Here is a 20,101-nt window from a genome sequence, read left to right as displayed (position 1 = left end):
AAAAAATTCTATAATGTCTCAAGAAATTACATTCACATTTTTTATCATCAAAATGAAGGCTCCTCCCTTAAACAGAAAAATTAGATGTACGTATCGTATGCGATTTTGCAGTGGGAACCCATGCAAGGTGGCATCACACATGCCAAGTCACTGTGAAGCTACAGTATAATTGGGTTTTCTTTTTATTATTTACTAAAGTCTAAATACACACCACTTTGGTTTCTGGCATTCTTACGGTCAATGGTGTATTTTTCACAAGGTATGATTTTTTTTTTCTAGTGTTTTTCTGTTTTCCCCACAAGAGCATGTATAAAATTTAACAAGATTTTTTAAAAATGACTCCAAAAAGCTTTAAAAACAGCATTAAAAATACATAATAATATTTTATATACAAGTCTTTAAGAAAAAAAAATACCGTATTTTTCGTACTATAAGATGCACCGGCCCATAAGACGCACCTAGGTTTTAGAGGAGGATGATAAGAAAAAAAATAATCCACTTATCTCTCCTGCTCTGGACACCACCGCTCCTCCTGCTACCGGCTATGCTGTGAACTGGGGCGCACAGCGTGAAGTCACAGAGCCTCCCTCACACTGTGCGCAGCCACAGTACAGCCGACTACCAGGAAGCGGTGAGTACAGAGCCTTCACAGCTTCCTGGTCCTCCAATACTAATGAACGCTTCCATAATGGAAGTGCTCATTAGTATTCGCCCCATAAGATGTACTTTTTTTTGGGGGGGGGGGGGAGAATGTGTCTTATGGGGTGAAAAATACGAAATGTGAAGTAGTCCCTAAAATACAGTGAGCAGAAGGAGCTGAGCAGATTGATATATAGTTACGTGGGAAAAGATTCAGCAAAACTTGTAAATTATGCATCATGCATAATGCTTATTCAATCCGATCAGATTTTACAGCTTCTGGGTGGTGGGTTCAGATCAGTGGAGGTGGCTTTTCTGGTTGCATTGGAACCTCAAATAAGTGATCAGCTTTTGTCTTGATTTGGAGGGAAAGGCGTTAAACACCATAAACTCTGTGTGTTCCCTGCTCTGCTTTGTGTTAGTTAGGTATTAGGCCCTGCAGCATTGCCAGTACTTTCCATCATTTACACTAACTTAAAAGGGTTATTTATTAACAAATATTCAGTCATATATTTACCAGCATTGCAACCAGCACTTGATAAAAAAATGGCACAGGCCATGACGCACATGGTTTAGATGTCCTTGTAAGATTTTTGTAATGGAACCTTAAGATATTTTAGTAACAAGCCACTGAGTTACTACCGATTTTTTGGGTTCAAGGAGACAGATTATGATTTTTAATGGTCCATAAACTGAAACTGGGAGGACAACACAATATTGGGGGGATTTAACAAACTGTAAAGGAAATCTGGCTTAGTTGCCCATAGCAACCAATCAGATTCCACCTTTATTTTCCAAAGGAGCTGTCAAAAATGAAAGGAGGAATTCGATTGGTTCCTATGGGCAACTAAGGCAGTTCTACCTTACACCAGTTTGATAAATCTCCCCAATAAGTATTGACTGCTGTATTGTACACCAGTCTTTATAGAAAACCCCACTGAATATGATGCACTAGAATTATTATGAGGTAACCTTACCGCATCGCCAGGAGCGCTGTAGACCACAGATAAGTCTACAACAGCTAGGAAGCTGGTGTAGATTTCTGCTAATGTTAAATGGGTTATACTGCAGAGGTCCCACCCACTGCCCACATTCTTCTGCGTACCTCAGCTCACTTTTTATAAAAGTGACAAAAAAAGAGGTAGAAAAGTAGCAATTTTGGTAGCATAAGTTTAGACTTTGTACGCCAGTATTCTGAGGTAATAAAGTTGATACACTCCCCTCACTGTGTATATTACAAGTCAGCTGGACTATTCTAAATACATTCATGTCTGGAGGCCTCCATAAATATTAATAGAGAAGGGCAAAATAGGAGGGAAAAACAGGAGCAAATTCAATAGCAACCTTATACCTGTCAATTGCTATGTATGCAATATCCTGGTATAAATTGCCTCCACAAACAAAAAAGGGACCCACAACACAGGTAAGCCAGGCAATTAGATGTTAGCCAGAGGGGTAGGAACAGCCTATGTACAACTGAAATTTGAAGGGCGCTCACATTGTCCTGGTGCTCTTCTCGGCAATCCCTAGGTGCCATTGATATAACATCCACACAAAACTTCCAACAATGACCAGTACTCCAATAAATTGCCTAAAAACCTGTCTTCTTTATTAATATTTTTGTAATGCAAATGATGGGAAAAGACCCAGCTTACACACTGATAACCTAAGTAGTCCTTCGTCATGGCTGCTTATCTTTCATTTCCAATGTGGCATTATAGGTCGTTGCCTGTACACTAGTTGGTTCATGCTCAATGCAGCAGCTAGCCATTCTTCAGCAGGCATATTATGGATGCAGAGTGAAATCTGCAGTAATACATGTGTACTGTGCAGCGGATTTCAGGCCATATTATTTTACTCGCATATACAGCATTGACATACGCTGCATCTCTTTACAGACATTAGCATCACTCACTGTGCCCAGTGGAGCTCACAATCTAGATTCCCCATCAGTATGTCTTTGCCATATCCACTGAATGTGCATATAAAGCCTCCCTACAACTGCATAATAAATTAATAAGGGAGATGGAAAATTATATAATAAAAACAGGAAACAAGCCTTTAATCTTCACAATCCTCTTAGTTATATTTATCAGTTACCTTAGCAATGAAAATACTTCATCACAAAAGAGGACCACATCTACATAGTAACATAGTTTATAATTAACCTCTAGAATTGTATGTATACTAATGCCAGAAGCCTGACTAAGGGTACTTAGTCTTGAGGCAGAGGATTCCGGCAGGCAGTTCCGTCGCCGGAACTGCCTGCCGGATCCTTCAAAACGTATGCAAACTGATGTCATTTGTCAGACGGATCAGGATCCTGATCCGTATGACAAATGCATTTAAATGCCGGATTAGTCTCTCTGGTGTCATCCGGAAAAACGGATCCGGCATTTATTTTTTTCACATTTTTTGCGGTCTGAGCATGCGCAGACCGCAATGCCGGATCCATTTTGCCGAAACACTCTGGGCCGGATCCGGCATTAATGCATGTCAATGGGAAAAAAAACTGCAGCATGCTGCGGCATTATCTCCATCCTGAAAAGGCAAAAAGACTGAACCGAAGACATCCTGATGGATCCTGAACAGATTGTTCTCCATTCAGAATGCATTAGGATAAAATTGATCAGTTCTTTTCCGGTATTGAACCCCTAGGACGGAACTCAATGCCGCAAAAGAATAACGCTAGTCTGAAAGTACTCTAATAAAACTGGTGAACTGGAATTACACTGCGTGCAGAATTATTAGGCAAATTAGTATTTTGACCACATCATCCTCTTTATGCATGTTGTCTTACTCCAAGCTGTATAGGCTCGAAAGCCTACTACCAATTAAGCATATTAGGTGATGTGCATCTCTGTAATGAGAAGGGGTGTGGTCTAATGACATCAACACCCTATATTAGGTGTGCATAATTATTAGGCAACTTCCTTTCCTTTGGCAAAATGGGTCAAAAGAAGGACTTGACAGGCTCAGAAAAGTCAAAAATAGTGAGATATCTTGCAGAGGGATGCAGCACTCTTAAAATTGCAAAGCTTCTGAAGCGTGATCATCGAATAATCAAGCGTTTCATTCAAAATAGTCAACAGGGTCGCAAGAAGCGTGTGGAAAAACCAAGGCGCAAAATAACTGCCCATGAACTGAGAAAAGTCAAGCGTGCAGCTGCCAAGATGCCACTTGCCACCAGTTTGGCCATATTTCAGAGCTGCAACATCACTGGAGTGCCCAAATGCACAAGGTGTGCAATACTCAGAGACATGGCCAAGGTAAGAAAGGCTGAAAGACGACCACCACTGAACAAGACACACAAGCTGAAACGTCAAGACTGGGCCAAGAAATATCTCAAGACTGATTTTTCTAAGGTTTTATGGACTGATGAAATGAGAGTGAGTCTTGATGGGCCAGATGGATGGGCCCGTGGCTGGATTGGTAAAGGGCAGAGAGCTCCAGTCCGACTCAGACGCCAGCAAGGTGGAGGTGGAGTACTGGTTTGGGCTGGTATCATCAAAGATGAGCTTGTGGGGCCTTTTCGGGTTGAGGATGGAGTCAAGCTCAACTCCCAGTCCTACTGCCAGTTTCTGGAAGACACCTTCTTCAAGCAGTGGTACAGGAAGAAGTCTGCATCCTTCAAGAAAAACATGATTTTCATGCAGGACAATGCTCCATCACACGCGTCCAAGTACTCCACAGCATGGCTGGCAAGAAAGGGTATAAAAGAAGAAAATCTAATGACATGGCCTCCTTGTTCACCTGATCTGAACCCCATTGAGAACCTGTGGTCCATCATCAAATGTGAGATTTACAAGGAGGGAAAACAGTACACCTCTCTGAACAGTGTCTGGGAGGCTGTGGTTGCTGCTGCACGCAATGTTGATGGTGAACAGATCAAAACACTGACAGAATCCATGGATGGCAGGCTTTTGAGTGTCCTTGCAAAGAAAGGTGGCTATATTGGTCACCGATTTGTTTTTGTTTTGTTTTTGAATGTCAGAAATGTATATTTGTGAATGTTGAGATGTTATATTGGTTTCACTGGTAAAAATAAATAATTGAAATGGGTATATATTTGTTTTTTGTTAAGTTGCCTAATAATTATGCACAGTAATAGTCACCTGCACACACAGATATCCCCCTAAAATAGCTAAAACTAAAAACAAACTAAAAACTACTTCCAAAAATATTCAGCTTTGATATTAATGAGTTTTTTGGGTTCATTGAGAACATGGTTGTTGTTCAATAATAAAATTAATCCTCAAAAATACAACTTGCCTAATAATTCTGCACTCCCTGTAGTGATGTGTGAGGAGGACTATGACATAGTGGGAATAACTGAGACATGGCTGGATAATAGCTATGACTGGGCAGTTTATGGGGTTACAGTCTGTTTAGAAAGGATCGCCAAAACCGGAGAGGGGGAGGGGTCTGCCTTTATGTAAAGTTCTGTCTAAAGCCCACACTCCAGGAAGATATAAGTGAGGGACATGAACATGTGGAGTCACTGTGGGTAGAAAAACATGGAGGCAAAAACAATAATAAATTACTAATAGGAGTTTACTATAAACCACCTAATATACCAGAGTCTACAGAAAATCTGCTACTAAACGAGATAGATGAGGCGGAAAATCATAATGAGGTGGTTATTATGGGGGACTTCAACTACCTAGATATAGACTGGCAAACTGAAACCTGTATATCTCATAAAGGAAACAGGTTCTTGGCAACAACCAAAGACAATTACCTCTCCCAACTGGTTCAGGACCCGACTAGAGGGACACCCATACTGGACTTAGTATTAACCAATAGGCCTGACAGAACAACAGATGTGCAGGTTGGGGGACACCTGGGAAATTGTGACCATAAAGTAATAACCTTCCAATTATCCTTCAAACGAGCGTTTCTACAGAGAGGAACAAAAATACCAAACTTCAAAAAAGCTAAATGGCCTAACTAACTGGGACAAATTCCTCAAAAATAAAAATACAGAGACAAAATGGGATATTTTTAAAAGCATCCTAAAATCTCATTGTGAGAGGTACATACCTTATGGGAATAAAAGGTTAAGGAACAAAAAGAAACCAATGTGGATAAATAGAACTGTAAAGAAAGCAATAAATGACAAAAAGAAAGAATTTAAATCACTAAAAACAGGAGGGTAGCGAGGAAGCACTGAAAAACTAAGGAAAAAAATAGAATATGTAAAAAACAAAAGCAGCCACACTAGAGACCAAGAGATTAATTGCCAAAGAGAGCAAAACTAACCCTAAAATGTTCTTCAATTCTATAAATGGTAAAAAGTATAAATCTGACGGTGTCTGCCCTCTACAGAGTAATGAGGGGGGAGTTGCAGAGAGCGATGAGGAGAAAGCAAAGCTATTACCGTATTTTCCCGCATATAAGACGACTTTCTAACACAAAAAATTATTTATATAAGTCGGGGGTCGTCTTATACACCGGGTATACTCAGATCCGATGGTATATTCTAACCCCCAGGCGTTCCCATGGTGACGGGGACGCTTGCCTGGGGGTTAGAATATACAGGGCCCCGCCGCTCACAGGAGTACATTTATTAACTGTAATCTGTAACTTTAACTTTAAATGAGCGCTCATGTCTTTACTAGGGTACCTTACTCTCAGCTCCGGTAATGGGCAGTGCGGGCGGCGCTCACTCACTGACGTGACGTGCCTGCCCCTCCCACTAGGCGGCGCAGGCGCGTGACGTCAGTCAGTGAGCACCACCCGCACTGCCTATTACTGGAGCTGAGAGTAAGGTACCCTAGTAAAGACATTAGCGCTCATTTAAAGTTAAAGTTACAGATTACAATTAATAAATGTATACTCTGAGTGTCAGGGAGGGGGATCTGTGGATGGCACTGTTATGGGGAGGGGGATCTGTGGATGGTACTGTCATGAGGGGGGGGATCTGTGGATGACACTGTTATGGGGAGGGGGATCTGTGGATGACACTGTCATGGAGGGGGGATCTGTGGATGGCACAGTTATGGGGAGGGGGATCTTTGGATGGCACTGTCATGGGGAGGGGGAGGATCTGTGGATGGCACTGTTATGGGGAGGGGGATCTGTGGATGGCACTGTTATGGGGAGGGGGATCTGTGGATGGCACTGTTATGGGGAGGGGGATCTGTGGATGGCACTGTTATGGGGAGGGGGATCTGTGGATGGCACTGTTATGGGGAGGGGGATCTGTGGATGGCACTGTTATGGGGAGGGGGATCTGTGGATGGCACTGTTATGGGGAGGGGGATCTGTGGATGGCACTGTTATGGGGAGGGGGATCTGTGGATGGCACTGTTATGGGGAGGGGGATCTGTGGATGGCACTGTTATGGGGAGGGGGATCTGTGGATGGCACTGTCATGGGGTGGATCTGTGGATGACACATATAGCATAAGATGCTATAAAGTTTCATCCATAGATCCCACCCATAGCAGTGTAATCCACTGATCCCCCCTCCCCATAGCAGTGTCATCCACTGATCCCCCTTCCCCATAGCAGTGTCATCCACTGATTTCCCTCCCCATAACAGTGCCATCCACAGATCCCAGTCAGTTCCCTGAACTGGAGAAGATCGTCTTGAAGACAGGGAGGGCTGGGCATTCAGGGGTAGTCTTATACGGCGAGTATAGCTCAAACCCTATATTTTAAAATGGAAAAGTTGGGGGTCGTCTTATACGCCCAGTCGTCTTATACGCCGGAAAATATGGTAAATATTTTGTATCCACTGAGGAAAATAAACTGTCAGATAAAATATAGAATGTAAAAGTATATTCCCCATTAAAAGTGCCCTGACCCAGGAAGAAGAACAGCGGCATCTTAAAAAGCTTAAAATAGACAAATCGCCAGGACCAGATGGCATACACCCCCGTATCCTAAGAGAATTAAGTAATGGCATAGCCAGACCCTTATTTCTGATATTTAAGGACTCTATACTAACAGGGAGTGTTCCACAGGATTGGCAAATGTGGTGCCAATATTCAAAAAGGGTCCAAAAACAGAACCTGGAAACTGTACGCCGGCAAGTTTAACATCTGTTGTGGGTAAACTCTTTGAAGGTTTTCTAAGAGATGCTACATGTATCTTGGATTACCTCAATGAAAATAAGCATATAACGCCTTATCAGCATGGCTTCATGAGGGATCGGTCATGTCAAACAAATTTAATCAGTTTCTATGAGGAGATACCATATTTTTCCACCCTATAAGACGCACTCCCCCCCCCCCCCCCCCCCAAAGTGGGGGGAAAATGTCCCTGCATCTTATGGGAGGAATACTAATGAGCGCTTCCATTATGGAAGCGCTCATTAGTACTGGAGGACCAGGAAGCGGTGAAGGTTCTGTACTCACCACTTCCTGGTCCTCAGTTGTCGGCTGTAATGTGGCTGCTCACAGCGTGAGGGCACTCTGTAACCTCACGTTGTGCGCCTCAGTTCACAGCATAGCCGGTGGCAGGAAGAGCAGGAGGAGTGCCAAAGGTGAGGAGCGGCGGTGTCCGGAGCAGGAGAGGTAAGTGGATTTTTTATTTTATCTGATCTGAGGCTGGGGGCTGCAGACAGGAGCCTGGGGGGTCTGATCTGAGGTCTGATTGAGGGTCTTATTAACATTGGTGGTCTGATTGGGGCTGTCAACTGAGGTCTGATTAACATTGGGGGTCTGATCTGAGGTCTAATGAAAATTTTTTTTTCCCTTTTGTCCTCCTCTAAAACCTAGGTGCATCTTATGGGCCGATGCGTCTTATAGGGCAAAAAATACTGCAAGTTCTAGACATGACAGCGGCGAATCAATGGATGTCGTATATGTGGACTCAAGCATTTGACACTGTACCGCATGAAAGGTTAGTATATAAAATGAGAATGCTTGGACTGGGAAAAAATGTCTGTATGTGGGTAATTAACTTGCTCAGTGATAGAAAACAGAAGAAGGTGTTAATTAATGGCACTTAGATTGGGTCACTGTCACTAGTGGGGTACCACAGGGGTCAGTATTGGGCCCTATTCTCTTCAATATATTTATTAATGATCTTGTAGAAGGCTTGCACAGTAAAATAAATTTTTTCGCAGGTGACACTAAACTGTGTAAAGTAATTAACACTGAAGAGGACAGTATACTGCTACAGAGGAATCTGGATAGATTGGAGGCTTGGGCAGATAAGTGTCCGATTAGGTTTAACACTGACAAATGTAAGGTTATGCACATGGGAAGGAATAATGCAAGTCAAGTCACCCGTACATACTAAATGGTAAAACACTGGGTAACACTGACTAAGAAAAGGACCTAGGAATTTTAGTGAACAGCAAACTAAGCTGTAGAAACCAATGCCAGGCAGCTGCTCCCTAGGCCAATAAGATAATGGGTTGCATCAAAAGGGGCATAGATGCCATAATGAGAACATAGTCCTACCACTTTACAAATCATGACAGACCACACATGGAGTACTGTGTACAGTTCTGGGCTCCTGTGAACAAGACAAAAATAGAGCTGGAGAGGGTTCAGAGGAGGGCAACTAAAGTAATAACTGGAATGGGGGGGGACTACAGTACCCTGAAAGCTTATCAAAATTAGGGTTATTCACTTTAGAAAAAAAGATTTTTTTCACATTTTGGAAGCGCTCATTATTACCGGAGGACCGGGAAGCAATGAAGGCTCTGTACTCGCCGCTTCCTAGTCCTCGGCTATGAAGGCTGCGCACAGTGTTAGTGTGAGTTGTGACCTCACGCTGTGTGCACCGGGTCACAGCACAGCCGACAGCAGGAAGAAGACAGAGCGCTCTGGAGGGGAGGAGCAGCGGTGTCCAGAACCAGGAGAGGTAAGTGGGTTTTTTATTTTATTTGCTCTGTGGCACTGGGGCTCATACTGGGGGCATAATAAATGGCATGGGGGAGGGGGGGGTCATATATGGCACTGGGGCTCATAACTGGCATGGGGATAACTGGCATGGGGGCTCATAAATGGCATGGGGGTCTGAATAACATTGAGGGTCTGATTGCTGGCCTGATCTGAGATCTAATGAATATTTTTTTTTTTCTTACTGTCCTCCTCTAAAACCTAGGCACATCTTATGGGCCGGTGCGTCTTATAGGGCGAAAAATATGGTAATAACTATGTATAAATTTATCAGGGGTAAGTACAAAGATCTCTCCCATCATCCATTTATCCCCAGGACTGTAACAAGGGGACATCCTCTGCGTCTGGAGGAAAGAAGGTTTGTACAGAAACAAAGAGGATTCTTTAAGGTAAGAGCAGTGAGACTATGGAACTCTCTGCCTGAGGAAGGGGTAATGGTGAGTTCACTAAAAGAGTTCAAGAGGGGCCTGGATGTATTTCTGGAGTGTAATAATATTACAGGCTATAGCTAGTAGAGATGGGTTGTTGATCCAGGGAGTTATTCTGACTGCCTGATTGGAGTCAGGAAGGAATTTTTTACCTTAAAGGTTAACTGTCGTATTTTTTTTTTTTTTTTTTTGGAGTATTGGATTGTGGTGATTAATGTCATCTTTGTGGCCCTATTTCATCTTTTCACTGTGCATTCAATTACCCCTTAATTCCACATTTTTGTTCCCTGTACTGCCTACTTTTACCGGTGCTTAAAATAGGGTTGCTAGGCATGTTCCGTCTATCTGTTCAAGGACTGAGCACGCTGCGTGCAAGATCACATTACTGACAGCCAGGGACTGTAAGTAAATGATTAAAGCCAGGTCCTCCCCATCAGCTGATAACAGTGCCTGGGCTGTGTGCACTTCTCCCTGTCCCTGCGCTTGGCAGACGCTCCCTCACTCAGCAGAGCTGGAGAATGCAGAGTGGAAGCAGCGCAGACAAGGGAAGGGAGATCTGCAATCTGCTCAGTGTATACATGAAAGCAACATGTGGTAAGAGGACCCCTTTGTGCTGCAGGAGATTAACCCTTTAGGGGGAAGGGCTCTGGTTACTGACACTTTTGGGGGGCTATTGTTGCTGGCTAGTGAGGGCAAGTGGGATTAGCCTCAGGGTGATGGCAGTGGCAGCCATCTTAACTGAATAGTGAAATTGCAGTTTTATGCAGACTGGTTGCTAAGGGCTGAATCTTATTAACCACTACAGGACCGCCGTACGCAGGATTGCGTCTTTGCAGCGGCCCTGTTATTCCGAGTGAAGACGCGAGATTTCCTGTGAACGCGTGCACACAGGCGCGCGCGTTCACAGGAACTGCGAGCGCAGGCTGTAGATCCGATTTTTTTAACCCCTTAAAGGTATATTAGATGCTGTTTTGATAATAGCATTTAATATACCTGCTACCTGGTCCTCTGGTGGTCCCTTTTGCTTGGATCGACCACCAGAGGACACAGGCAGCTCTGTAAAGTAGCACCAAACACCACTACACTCCCCCCCCCCGTCACTTATTAACCCCTGATCACCCCATATAGACTCCCTGATCACCCCCCTGTAAGGCTTCATTCAGACGTCCGTATGAGTTTTGCGAATCCGCGGATCCACAAAACACATACGGATGTCTGAATGGAGCCTGACAGGGGGGTGATCAATGACAGGGGGGTGATCACCCCATATTAGACTCCCTGATCACCCCCCTGTGATTGATCACCCCCCTGTAAGGCTCCATTCAGACGTCCGTATGTGTTTTGCGGATCCACGGATCCGCAAAACACATACGGACGTCTGAATGGAGCCTTACAGTCTTTTCCACAGATCCCCCCATAACAGTGCGTCATCCACAGATCCCCCCATAACAGTGCATCATCCACAGATCCCCCCATAACAGTGTCCTTCACAGATCCCCCCATAACAGTGTCCTTCACAGATCCCCCCATAACAGTGTCATCCACAGATCCCCAGTAATAGTGCCATCCACAGATCCCCAGTAATAGTGCCATCCACAGATCCCCAGTAGTTCCAAACCCACCAAAAGCACATCTTTGGTTAAAAATATTTTTTTCTTATTTTCCTCCCCAAAAACCTAGGTGCGTCTTATGGGCCGGTGTGTCTTATAGGGCGAAAAATACGGTAAGTGCCTTGTATTAGCTTTCTCTACATGATAAATGCCATTTGCTGAAGTGAGACAACCCCTTTAAAGGAAATGTGTCGCCAAAATTTTTAATCTGCCAGTTAAAACCAGATAGTAACATTTCTTTTTTTCTAATCTGATTTTATTTTCTAATTGTATAATTTATTTTATTTACTGAACATGATTATTCTTAACAGCATTTACACAGCATTAAAAAAAAAAAAATCTTTATGGCAGCCCCATGGGCCATGGACACAATGGTCAGGAGGGGACCTCATTGACTTACGGTATATAGGAGAGTTTTCTAGGCATGCTCTGAGACCTGTGCAGAAGTCATTGTACAAGGAAAGAATAGATGAGCTTTGACAATCACCTATTAAGACAGGATCCTCCATTCACATAGGTGATATAATTACAGGCAGGATTAGAATGAGTTAACTGCAGTAAAGCGATCTGTACAAACCAAGAAGTGGCGCCAATTATTAGACATAGTGGCCAGTGCAAAAACTGCAGGATTTTATGTTTTAGTTTAAAGAGGACCTTTCACTAGATTAAAAAATCTAAACTAACTATACAGACATGGAGAGCGGCGCCCAGGGATCCCCCTGCACTTACTGTTATACCTGGGCACTGCTCCGTTCACCCGGTATAGCCTCCGGTATCTTCACATGTTAGGCTCCACCCATCCAGCTGCGATTGGCCAGCGCTACAGCCTGGGAGAAGGAGACGCCGGCAGGTTCCACTGGGTGGAGCCGAACATGTGAAAATACCGGAGGCTATACCGGGCGAACGGAGCGGCGCCCAGGGATAATAGTAAGCTCTCCATGTCAGCATACTTAGTTTAGATTTTTTAATCTAGTGAAAGGTCCTCTTTAAGTATTAAAAGGGACATGAAAAATAAAAAATAAAAACTTATCAAAATTATTAAAAAAAATATGTTAAACATAAAAAAGTGACTTTAACTGCAGGTCATTTTCTGATGTCACATTCCCTTTAAGTGTTCACACCCTAACAAATTTAATAACATAAATATACTCAGACCTGTAACACCACATGAGCTTGGTTTATTGAGCAATATTTACCGTAATAAAATCCTCACTCTCTAAGGAAACAGTGCCAGCATAAATTATTAGATACAAGGTCCAAAAGTGTCCAGCATCCCCCAGCCCTTTGTGGTGAAGAATGATCGCATCAAAATCAGCCACGTCTACCTCTCATGGCACATCATGCAGTGCGAACAAAAGGGATGCCACACAAGCTTGCCGGAAGCTAACTGTGATAGTGCCTGTGCTCCTATTCTTTCAGGAATGTTCTAATGACGTGGCAGTTCTGGAATCATTCAGGGCTTTCAGTCCCTGGCGGAACACTATAACTATACAAGGTATGAAAACTATGCTTCCACTAATGTATACAGCTTCATAAATCACAAAAATATGTGTGCTCCCAAAAAAAAAATACACTAGAGAACAAATTGCTTAAAGGGTTTCTGTCACCCTACTACCAAACTGCTGGATCAAAGTAAGGAACACTATTATATTTTAATATATATCGCTATATAACTAATTTAACTAGCCCAAAAAAAAAAAAATCACTTTAGTGGGGTGACAGAAACCCTTTAAGTCATTGTTTTTTTTTTTGTACTCACACAGTGCATACATAAACTGATTCAGTATCATACTAATGAACCAGTTCCAACATCCCCGCAGGTTACCCATCCACAGTTATGCAGTGACTGCCAATATAACTTACAGTTAACATTCATCGACATAAACATAACATTTTTCATCAACATAAACAAGGACCTAAAAATTTCTGTGTTCATTGGTTTCCCAGCATTGTGTCCATTTCAATGTACCAAGTACCATGGCATTTCTTGGTTCACTTTACAGGGGTTTTCCAGGCTCCAAATATTGATGACCAGTCCTTAGGATAGATCATTAATATCCAAATATCCAGCACAACAGGTTGCAGGGAACCACTGATCGGTAAGGGTGCGGGGTGTCAGACCCTCACCGATAGGATAGGTCACTAATATTCTGAGTATAGGTCATTAAAGGGGATACCCGGGAAATAAAATTGATGACCTATCCACAGGAATATAGCTTATTGAAGGGGATTTTACATACTCATATGTTTATATGGCTTAGGCTGCTTTCACATAGATGTGTGTTGTGCATTAAACATACTCCATTTGACGGCTTTATTTCCTGGACCAACCACAGTTTCTCTAACCTGAACTCACAGCAACATAGTGATTGAACATGCTGCGAGTCCTATCCCAACTGTGGTTCTACTGTCCCATTATGCAGGAACGAATAGCAATATACCAGTAGTTCACCACGATCCAGTGATTTCAAATTACGGTCGGTCCAGGAAATGAAGCCATCACTCGGGGTATGTTTCATGGACTACACATGGCCATGTGAAAGCAGCCTAAGAACTCTATTGAGTTTGAAGGCTACTTATATGTAAAGTGAGGGACACACAGTATATGGCAATAGTGCAATAATTTTAAATCCTCACTCCTCACTATAATGAGCCAAGCAGCTGACCAGTATATAACAGTATATAATGCACCCCCTAGTAAATTATTAATCGCTTTAGGGATTGAGCAGAGCCATGTGCAGTAAATGTGGTTAATTACAAGCAACCAGCACTGTCATCTGTTCCATGGTCATCTGTTGCACTGGTAGCATTTCCGCCAATTAATTGTGGCAGACAACTGAAGATCACCAAGCATCTGTGAGCTATGAGTTCTGAATGCTAGCTAAGATCACTGAAAGAAAACCAAACAGATGAACTCTTGCCATCTCTGATTGCTAAGAAGAGGACATCTGCCAGACATTGCATGTAGACCAGTAGGAAGACTTCTAGTCACTGTTCATCAACCATACTAATCAAAAATGTCAAGGGAAATACCTATCTTGTCATTTAATTCCTGACAATTTAATTTAAAGACATCAAAGGTGATCTTCCTCTGTCCACAGTATGCATGCTCACCAAAATATTCTCATGTCCTCTTTTGAGTCATAAGTGTCACAGCTTGGCAGAGGAGAAAGCTATACTGTTGGTCACGGGATGAAAGACTCACATGTGCACCTTGGACAAGACAGCCAACATCAAGAGCGGCAAAATCAAAGAGAAGGCTCTTAACTGTTTTGTAAGGTTCTCTATGTTTTCCTAAGCCTTAATAAACCTGTGGCCATTTTACTTTCACCAAGAAGGACATCATTAATGCATCCAACACTTTTCCATGTGTTCTATTGTGCTTGGTTAACTCCAAGGTCTCCTGTTCACAATTTTATCACACTTAAAAATATAATCAGTTCCATCCAAACTGATATTATATTTTTTGTATTGTGACAAACATATTGTACACAGAATGAACTTACATATCATTGTGTTTTAGGCACTAATGAATGAGAGGGACCCCCGGAGCGTTTAGCTTGGGGGACACATGGGGGCAATGGTACCTTACATTTATGTGGTTTTACATTATTTGTATGGCTGCCTTTGTGTCTCTCTCTCTCTCTCTCTCTCTCTCTCTCTCTCAGGATACTTGTTTTGGGTTGCCTGTTTACATTAGTGACAGCTGGGCTCTCAGCTGGTTGGCCCGCTGCTGTTGCTGAGGGGAGTCGGGGGACCCTGGTTGGTGGCAAGTACTGTGGCGGGAAGTGCTAGGGCTTTATATTTCAGGTGCGGCGGCGCTTCTGGGCCAGTTGTGAAGACCGGATCATCGCCCCGCCCTCCCTCCCTATGTTAATGTTTGTCGCTTTGCTTTGTTAGAGGGGCTGTGTCACTCAGCTATTGCTGAGGGGACTTTGGTGTTTAGTTACAATTTTGATTGCTTAATTTGATGATCTGTTGGTTTAATTGTGGTCCAGTTAATTACTGGAATATGTATTTGAGGTAGAGTTGTTGCGATACCAAATTTTTGATTCGGTTTCGATACCATGAAAAAGTATTGCGATACTCGATACCATTCGATACCACGCGAAAAAAATAAACAAAAAAAGCCACGTGCATTCCTCATTTTTAAAAATGGCGAATCGCGCAGTTTTTATTTTATTTTTTCTGTTCCGGCATTCACCACCTAGATTTTTTTTTTATATTTTAATAGTTTGGACTTTTCTGATGTGGCGATGTAATATGTTTATTTATATATTTTATATGTGAAATTGGGAAAAGGGGGGTGATTTATACTTCATATTTTAGTGTTTTTTTTTTCACTTTTTATTTAATAACTATTTCCCCCCTTAGGGGCTAGAACCTGGGATCTTTCATCCCTTTTCCTATTCACCCTGATAGATCTCTATCAGGGTGAATAGGACTCCACACTGTCCCTGCTGCTCTGTGCTTTGTGCACACAGCATCAGGGATGTTACCATGGCAACCAGGGCTTCTGTAGCGTCCTGGCTGCCATGGTAACCGATCGGAGCCCCAGGCTTACACAGCTGGGGCTCCGATCAGAAGCTGCCACTGCACCACCAATGAGGGGGAGTGGAGAGGTCCCTGTGGCCACTGCCACCAATGATTTTAATACTGGAGGGTTGAGAGGGGCCGGCGCACTGTGCCACCAATGATTTTAATGGGATGGGGGGATTGAGGGGGGGGGCACACTGCACCACCAATGATTTTACCCCTTTATACAGGAGGCGGGTACTAGCAGATCAGCGGCAGTTAACTGCCGCTGATCGCAGCTCCCTGTCAGGGGCAGGGTGCCGGCAATGCGATTCTGCTGCCGGCACCCGCCTCCTGTATGTGTTAAAGACTGACTACTGTATATGAGTCCAGACTTTCACTATTAGGCCACACAGAGCGGCGCCCAGCGATGTCTCAGCACTCACCATTTAGTCCTGGGCGCCGCTCCGTTCGCCCGCAGTGCCCCATTACTGTCTCCTCTCCTGCTCCACATGCTGCTGATTACTATCGGAGCGATGGGAGGAGACATCAGCTTCACTAGTGGGCGTTCCTTCTCCCTGGCTGTAGCGCTGTCCAATCGCAGCGCAGGGAAAAGGAACGCCCACTAGTGAAGCTGATGTCTCCTCCCATCGCTCCGATAGTAATCCTATCATTGGTGGCGCAGTGCGCCCGCCCCTCCTCCGCCCCTCTCTTCTCATTGCCGCCCCTCCTCCACCCCCTCTCTTCTCATTGCCGCCCCTCTCTTCTCATTGCCGCCCCTCTCTTCTCATTGCCGCCCCTCCTCCGCCCCTCTCTTCTCATTGGTGGCAGCGGCAGCAGCACAGGGGGAGGGAGGACAGCTTCCTTCTCCCCGTGCTGCTGAGAGAGAACATGAGCGCGCCGATAGCAGCGCGCTCATGTTCAGAGATACTAGACTGCGCAGAAGCGCAGCCCAGTATCGAAAAAACGGAAATCCCGGTATCGTATCGATACCGGGACAAAAGTATCGATTGGGTATCGAAATTTCGATACCCGCAACAACCCTAATTTGAGGTTACCCTTAATAAAGCATTGCGGCCATTTCATTCCACAAAGGTTGTCTGTCTTTATTTATTAACTGATTGTTATAAAGTAAAATGTTATGTATTGAATGGTGCCATTTGCATCCATGTGTGTAATGCAATTACTGCAATTGTTAAATTGTTAATGGTTATGTGTCCTGTGTCCAGTTGACAGTTTCAGACAGCTGGTAGAAGCTCAGCTCTTGGTTCTGTATAAAATGAGTGGACAATGAAACAAGATAGGAACACCTAGATAAAAATGGGCCTAGTTTTAGCAAACGTGACTAATGATTGGCCATTGCACAATCAGTGAGAATTTGGTCACTTGTTATTTATCAAATGTTTTACAATGACCTGAAAATAAATGTTTATTGCATTATATCCCCTCGTGTCAACAGGCATCTTCTAGATGTTAGAAGACAATTCAGGAGGGAAGGAAGGTCAACAAGAAATTTCAACTCCGACCAAGAAAAACAATCTTGCTTTAACATTGCTTTCATTTTTTGTTCACCTGTAAAAGGGCCCTTATTTTGTATAAGCAAAAAACTAAATTAAGAATGCGGCACAAACATACTTATTCAAATCAACCTTACCATGGGTACCAACAGTCACCCACCTCCTAGCAGAGTCAGATGTTTCCAACAGTTTTTAGGCATCTTCATTACAATAAAAATGCTGACTAGACAAGTGCCGTGTATCTTCTCAGAGTAGACCCATATCTAAATCCATCTATTGTACCCATACAATAACTGCCATCTACATCTGGTCGTAAACCACTTAAGTTGGGGAATAATCTGCCATTTGCGTTGTTAATATAGGTGACCAAACACCCACATTATGGATGGAACGTAAGCTTATAATGAGCCGATTATATTGCATAGGGTCTAGAATCTTACGCTGACTCTTCAGCCATTTACTGTACTGTGCTATATTCCCAGGCTTCAATGGGGCAGATTTATGTTTAGGTCTACATATGTTTTCTATGAAAGTAGTGAAAAGTATATCTGTTTTTCAGAAAACAAACCACAAAAACATGTGTTAGCATGTATTTTTTTTAAAATAATAGATATCCAAAGCAGATGTACACAACTATTAGGCATTCAGTTACATAAATGGTGGAACTTTCAAGCCACCCACCCAGAATTGCATTAAAAAGGGGTCTTCTCAAAATAAAATAGCCAGTATGTCAAATACACTCATTGACAAAAAAAATAAAATAAAATGACGCAGCAAGAAGGAATTGTTGGAACAGAATGAACTTTACATGTGTGAATGTAATGATGATATACACTCAACTAAAGAATTATTAGGAACACCTGTTCTATTTCTCATTAATGCAATTATCTAGTCAACCAATCACATGGCAGTTGCTTCATTGCATTTAGGGGTGTGGTCCTGGTCAAGACAATCTCCTGAACTCCAAACTGAATGTCAGAATGGGAAAGAAAGGTGATTTAAGCAATTTTGAGCGTGGCATGGTTGTTGGTGCCAGACGGGCCAGTCGGAGTATTTCACAATCTGCTCAGTTACTGGGATTTTCACGCACAACCATTTCTAGGGTTTACAAAGAATGGTGTGAAAAGGGAAAAACATCCAGTATGCGGCAGTCCTGTGGGCAAAAATGCCTTGTGGATGCTAGAGGTCAGAGGAGAATGGGCCGACTGATTCAAGCTGATAGAAGAGCAACGTTGACTGAAATAACCACTCGTTACAACCGAGGTATGCAGCAAAGCATTTGTGAAGCCACAACACGCACAACCTTGAGGCGGATGGGCTACAACAGCAGAAGACCCCACCGGGTACCACTCATCTCCACTACAAATAGGAAATTAGTATTACACTCACCGGTAATCCGGTTTCCTGGAAGTCTCCATGACACCAAGTCCTGACACCAAGTCCTGAGATTGACTTCCTTCTGATTGGACAGGAAAAACACAGAGAGGTTAAAACCCCCACCCCCTCCTCACATCACCAGTGTATTTTAACGAAGAACCCCAGGATGAAAGGATAATAGCTAATAGCAGAAAAAAAGGGTGGGATATATGTGGTGTCATGGAGACTTCCAGGAAACCGGATTACCGGTGAGTGTAATACTCATTTCCCCAGTCGTCTCCATGACACCAAGTCCTGAGACAATATCAAAGATACAATTAGGGGGGGGGGGGGGGGGGGGGACTGCCGACAGGACCTTACGTCCAAATGTTAGGTTATCATTAGCAGCTACATCTAGTCTGTAGTGCTTAGTGAAAGTATGGACTCTTTTCCATGTTGCTGCCCTGCAAATCTGTTGTAAGGAGGCTGAGGCTTTTTCCGCCCAGGAGGCAGCCATGCCTCTCGTAGAATGTGCTTTTAGGGAAGCAGGGACGTCTTTTCCCTGAGCTTTATATGCTTCGGAGATTGCCATCTTAATCCATCTGGAGATGGAACTTTTTGCCGCTTTCTTCCCTTTGTTAGGACCTGAAAATTGGACAAACAGGTTTTTGTCTATTCTCCAAAGACTGGTAGCTTCCAGGTACTTTAAGACCGCTCTCCGGACATCTAATGTGTGGTAAGTGATTTCCTGATCGTTTTTCGGATTGTCACAGAACGAGGGGAGAACAATGTCCTGAGACCTATGGAAGGTCGAGACTACCTTGGGGAGGAAAGTCGGATCTAATTTGAAAATTAATTTGTCCTCAAATATTGCAAGGAATGGTTCTTGGATGGACAAGGCCTGCAGCTCACAGACCCTTCTGGCTGAGGTTATTGCCACCAGAAAAATCGTTTTAATGGTAAGCCATCTGATGTGAATAGAGTCCAGAGGTTCGAATGGATCGGAGGTTAGACCCCCTAGTACCGTATTAAGGTTCCATGGTGGCACCATGTTTCTAATCGTAGGTCTGATCCTATCTGCTGCCTTAAGGAATCTGGATATCCAGGGATGTTCCGTTAGCTTGGTATTATATAGTGCTCCTAAAGCCGATACCTGGACCCTAAGGGTATTGGGGG

The 20,101-nt window shown here is 43.4% G+C and overlaps 1 protein-coding gene and 1 long non-coding RNA gene across 3 annotated transcripts in view; one reads left to right on the top strand and one right to left on the bottom strand.

Moving 5' to 3' along the window:
- Positions 1-20,101, bottom strand: part of DBN1 (drebrin 1) — a 144,836-nt gene that overhangs the window by 97,380 nt on the left and 27,355 nt on the right. The window lies entirely within an intron of this gene.
- Positions 12,803-17,590, top strand: LOC120977523. Its single transcript, XR_005773916.1, has 2 exons — positions 12,803-13,032; positions 17,512-17,590. It is a non-coding gene; the product is annotated as an uncharacterized LOC120977523 (long non-coding RNA).

The sequence above is a fragment of the Bufo bufo genome, chromosome 1 (genome assembly GCF_905171765.1).
Source record: "Bufo bufo chromosome 1, aBufBuf1.1, whole genome shotgun sequence".
Taxonomy (NCBI): Eukaryota; Metazoa; Chordata; class Amphibia; order Anura; family Bufonidae; genus Bufo; species Bufo bufo.
Note: the sequence above shows the minus strand (reverse complement) of the source record. Positions and strands in the feature narration are given on the sequence as shown.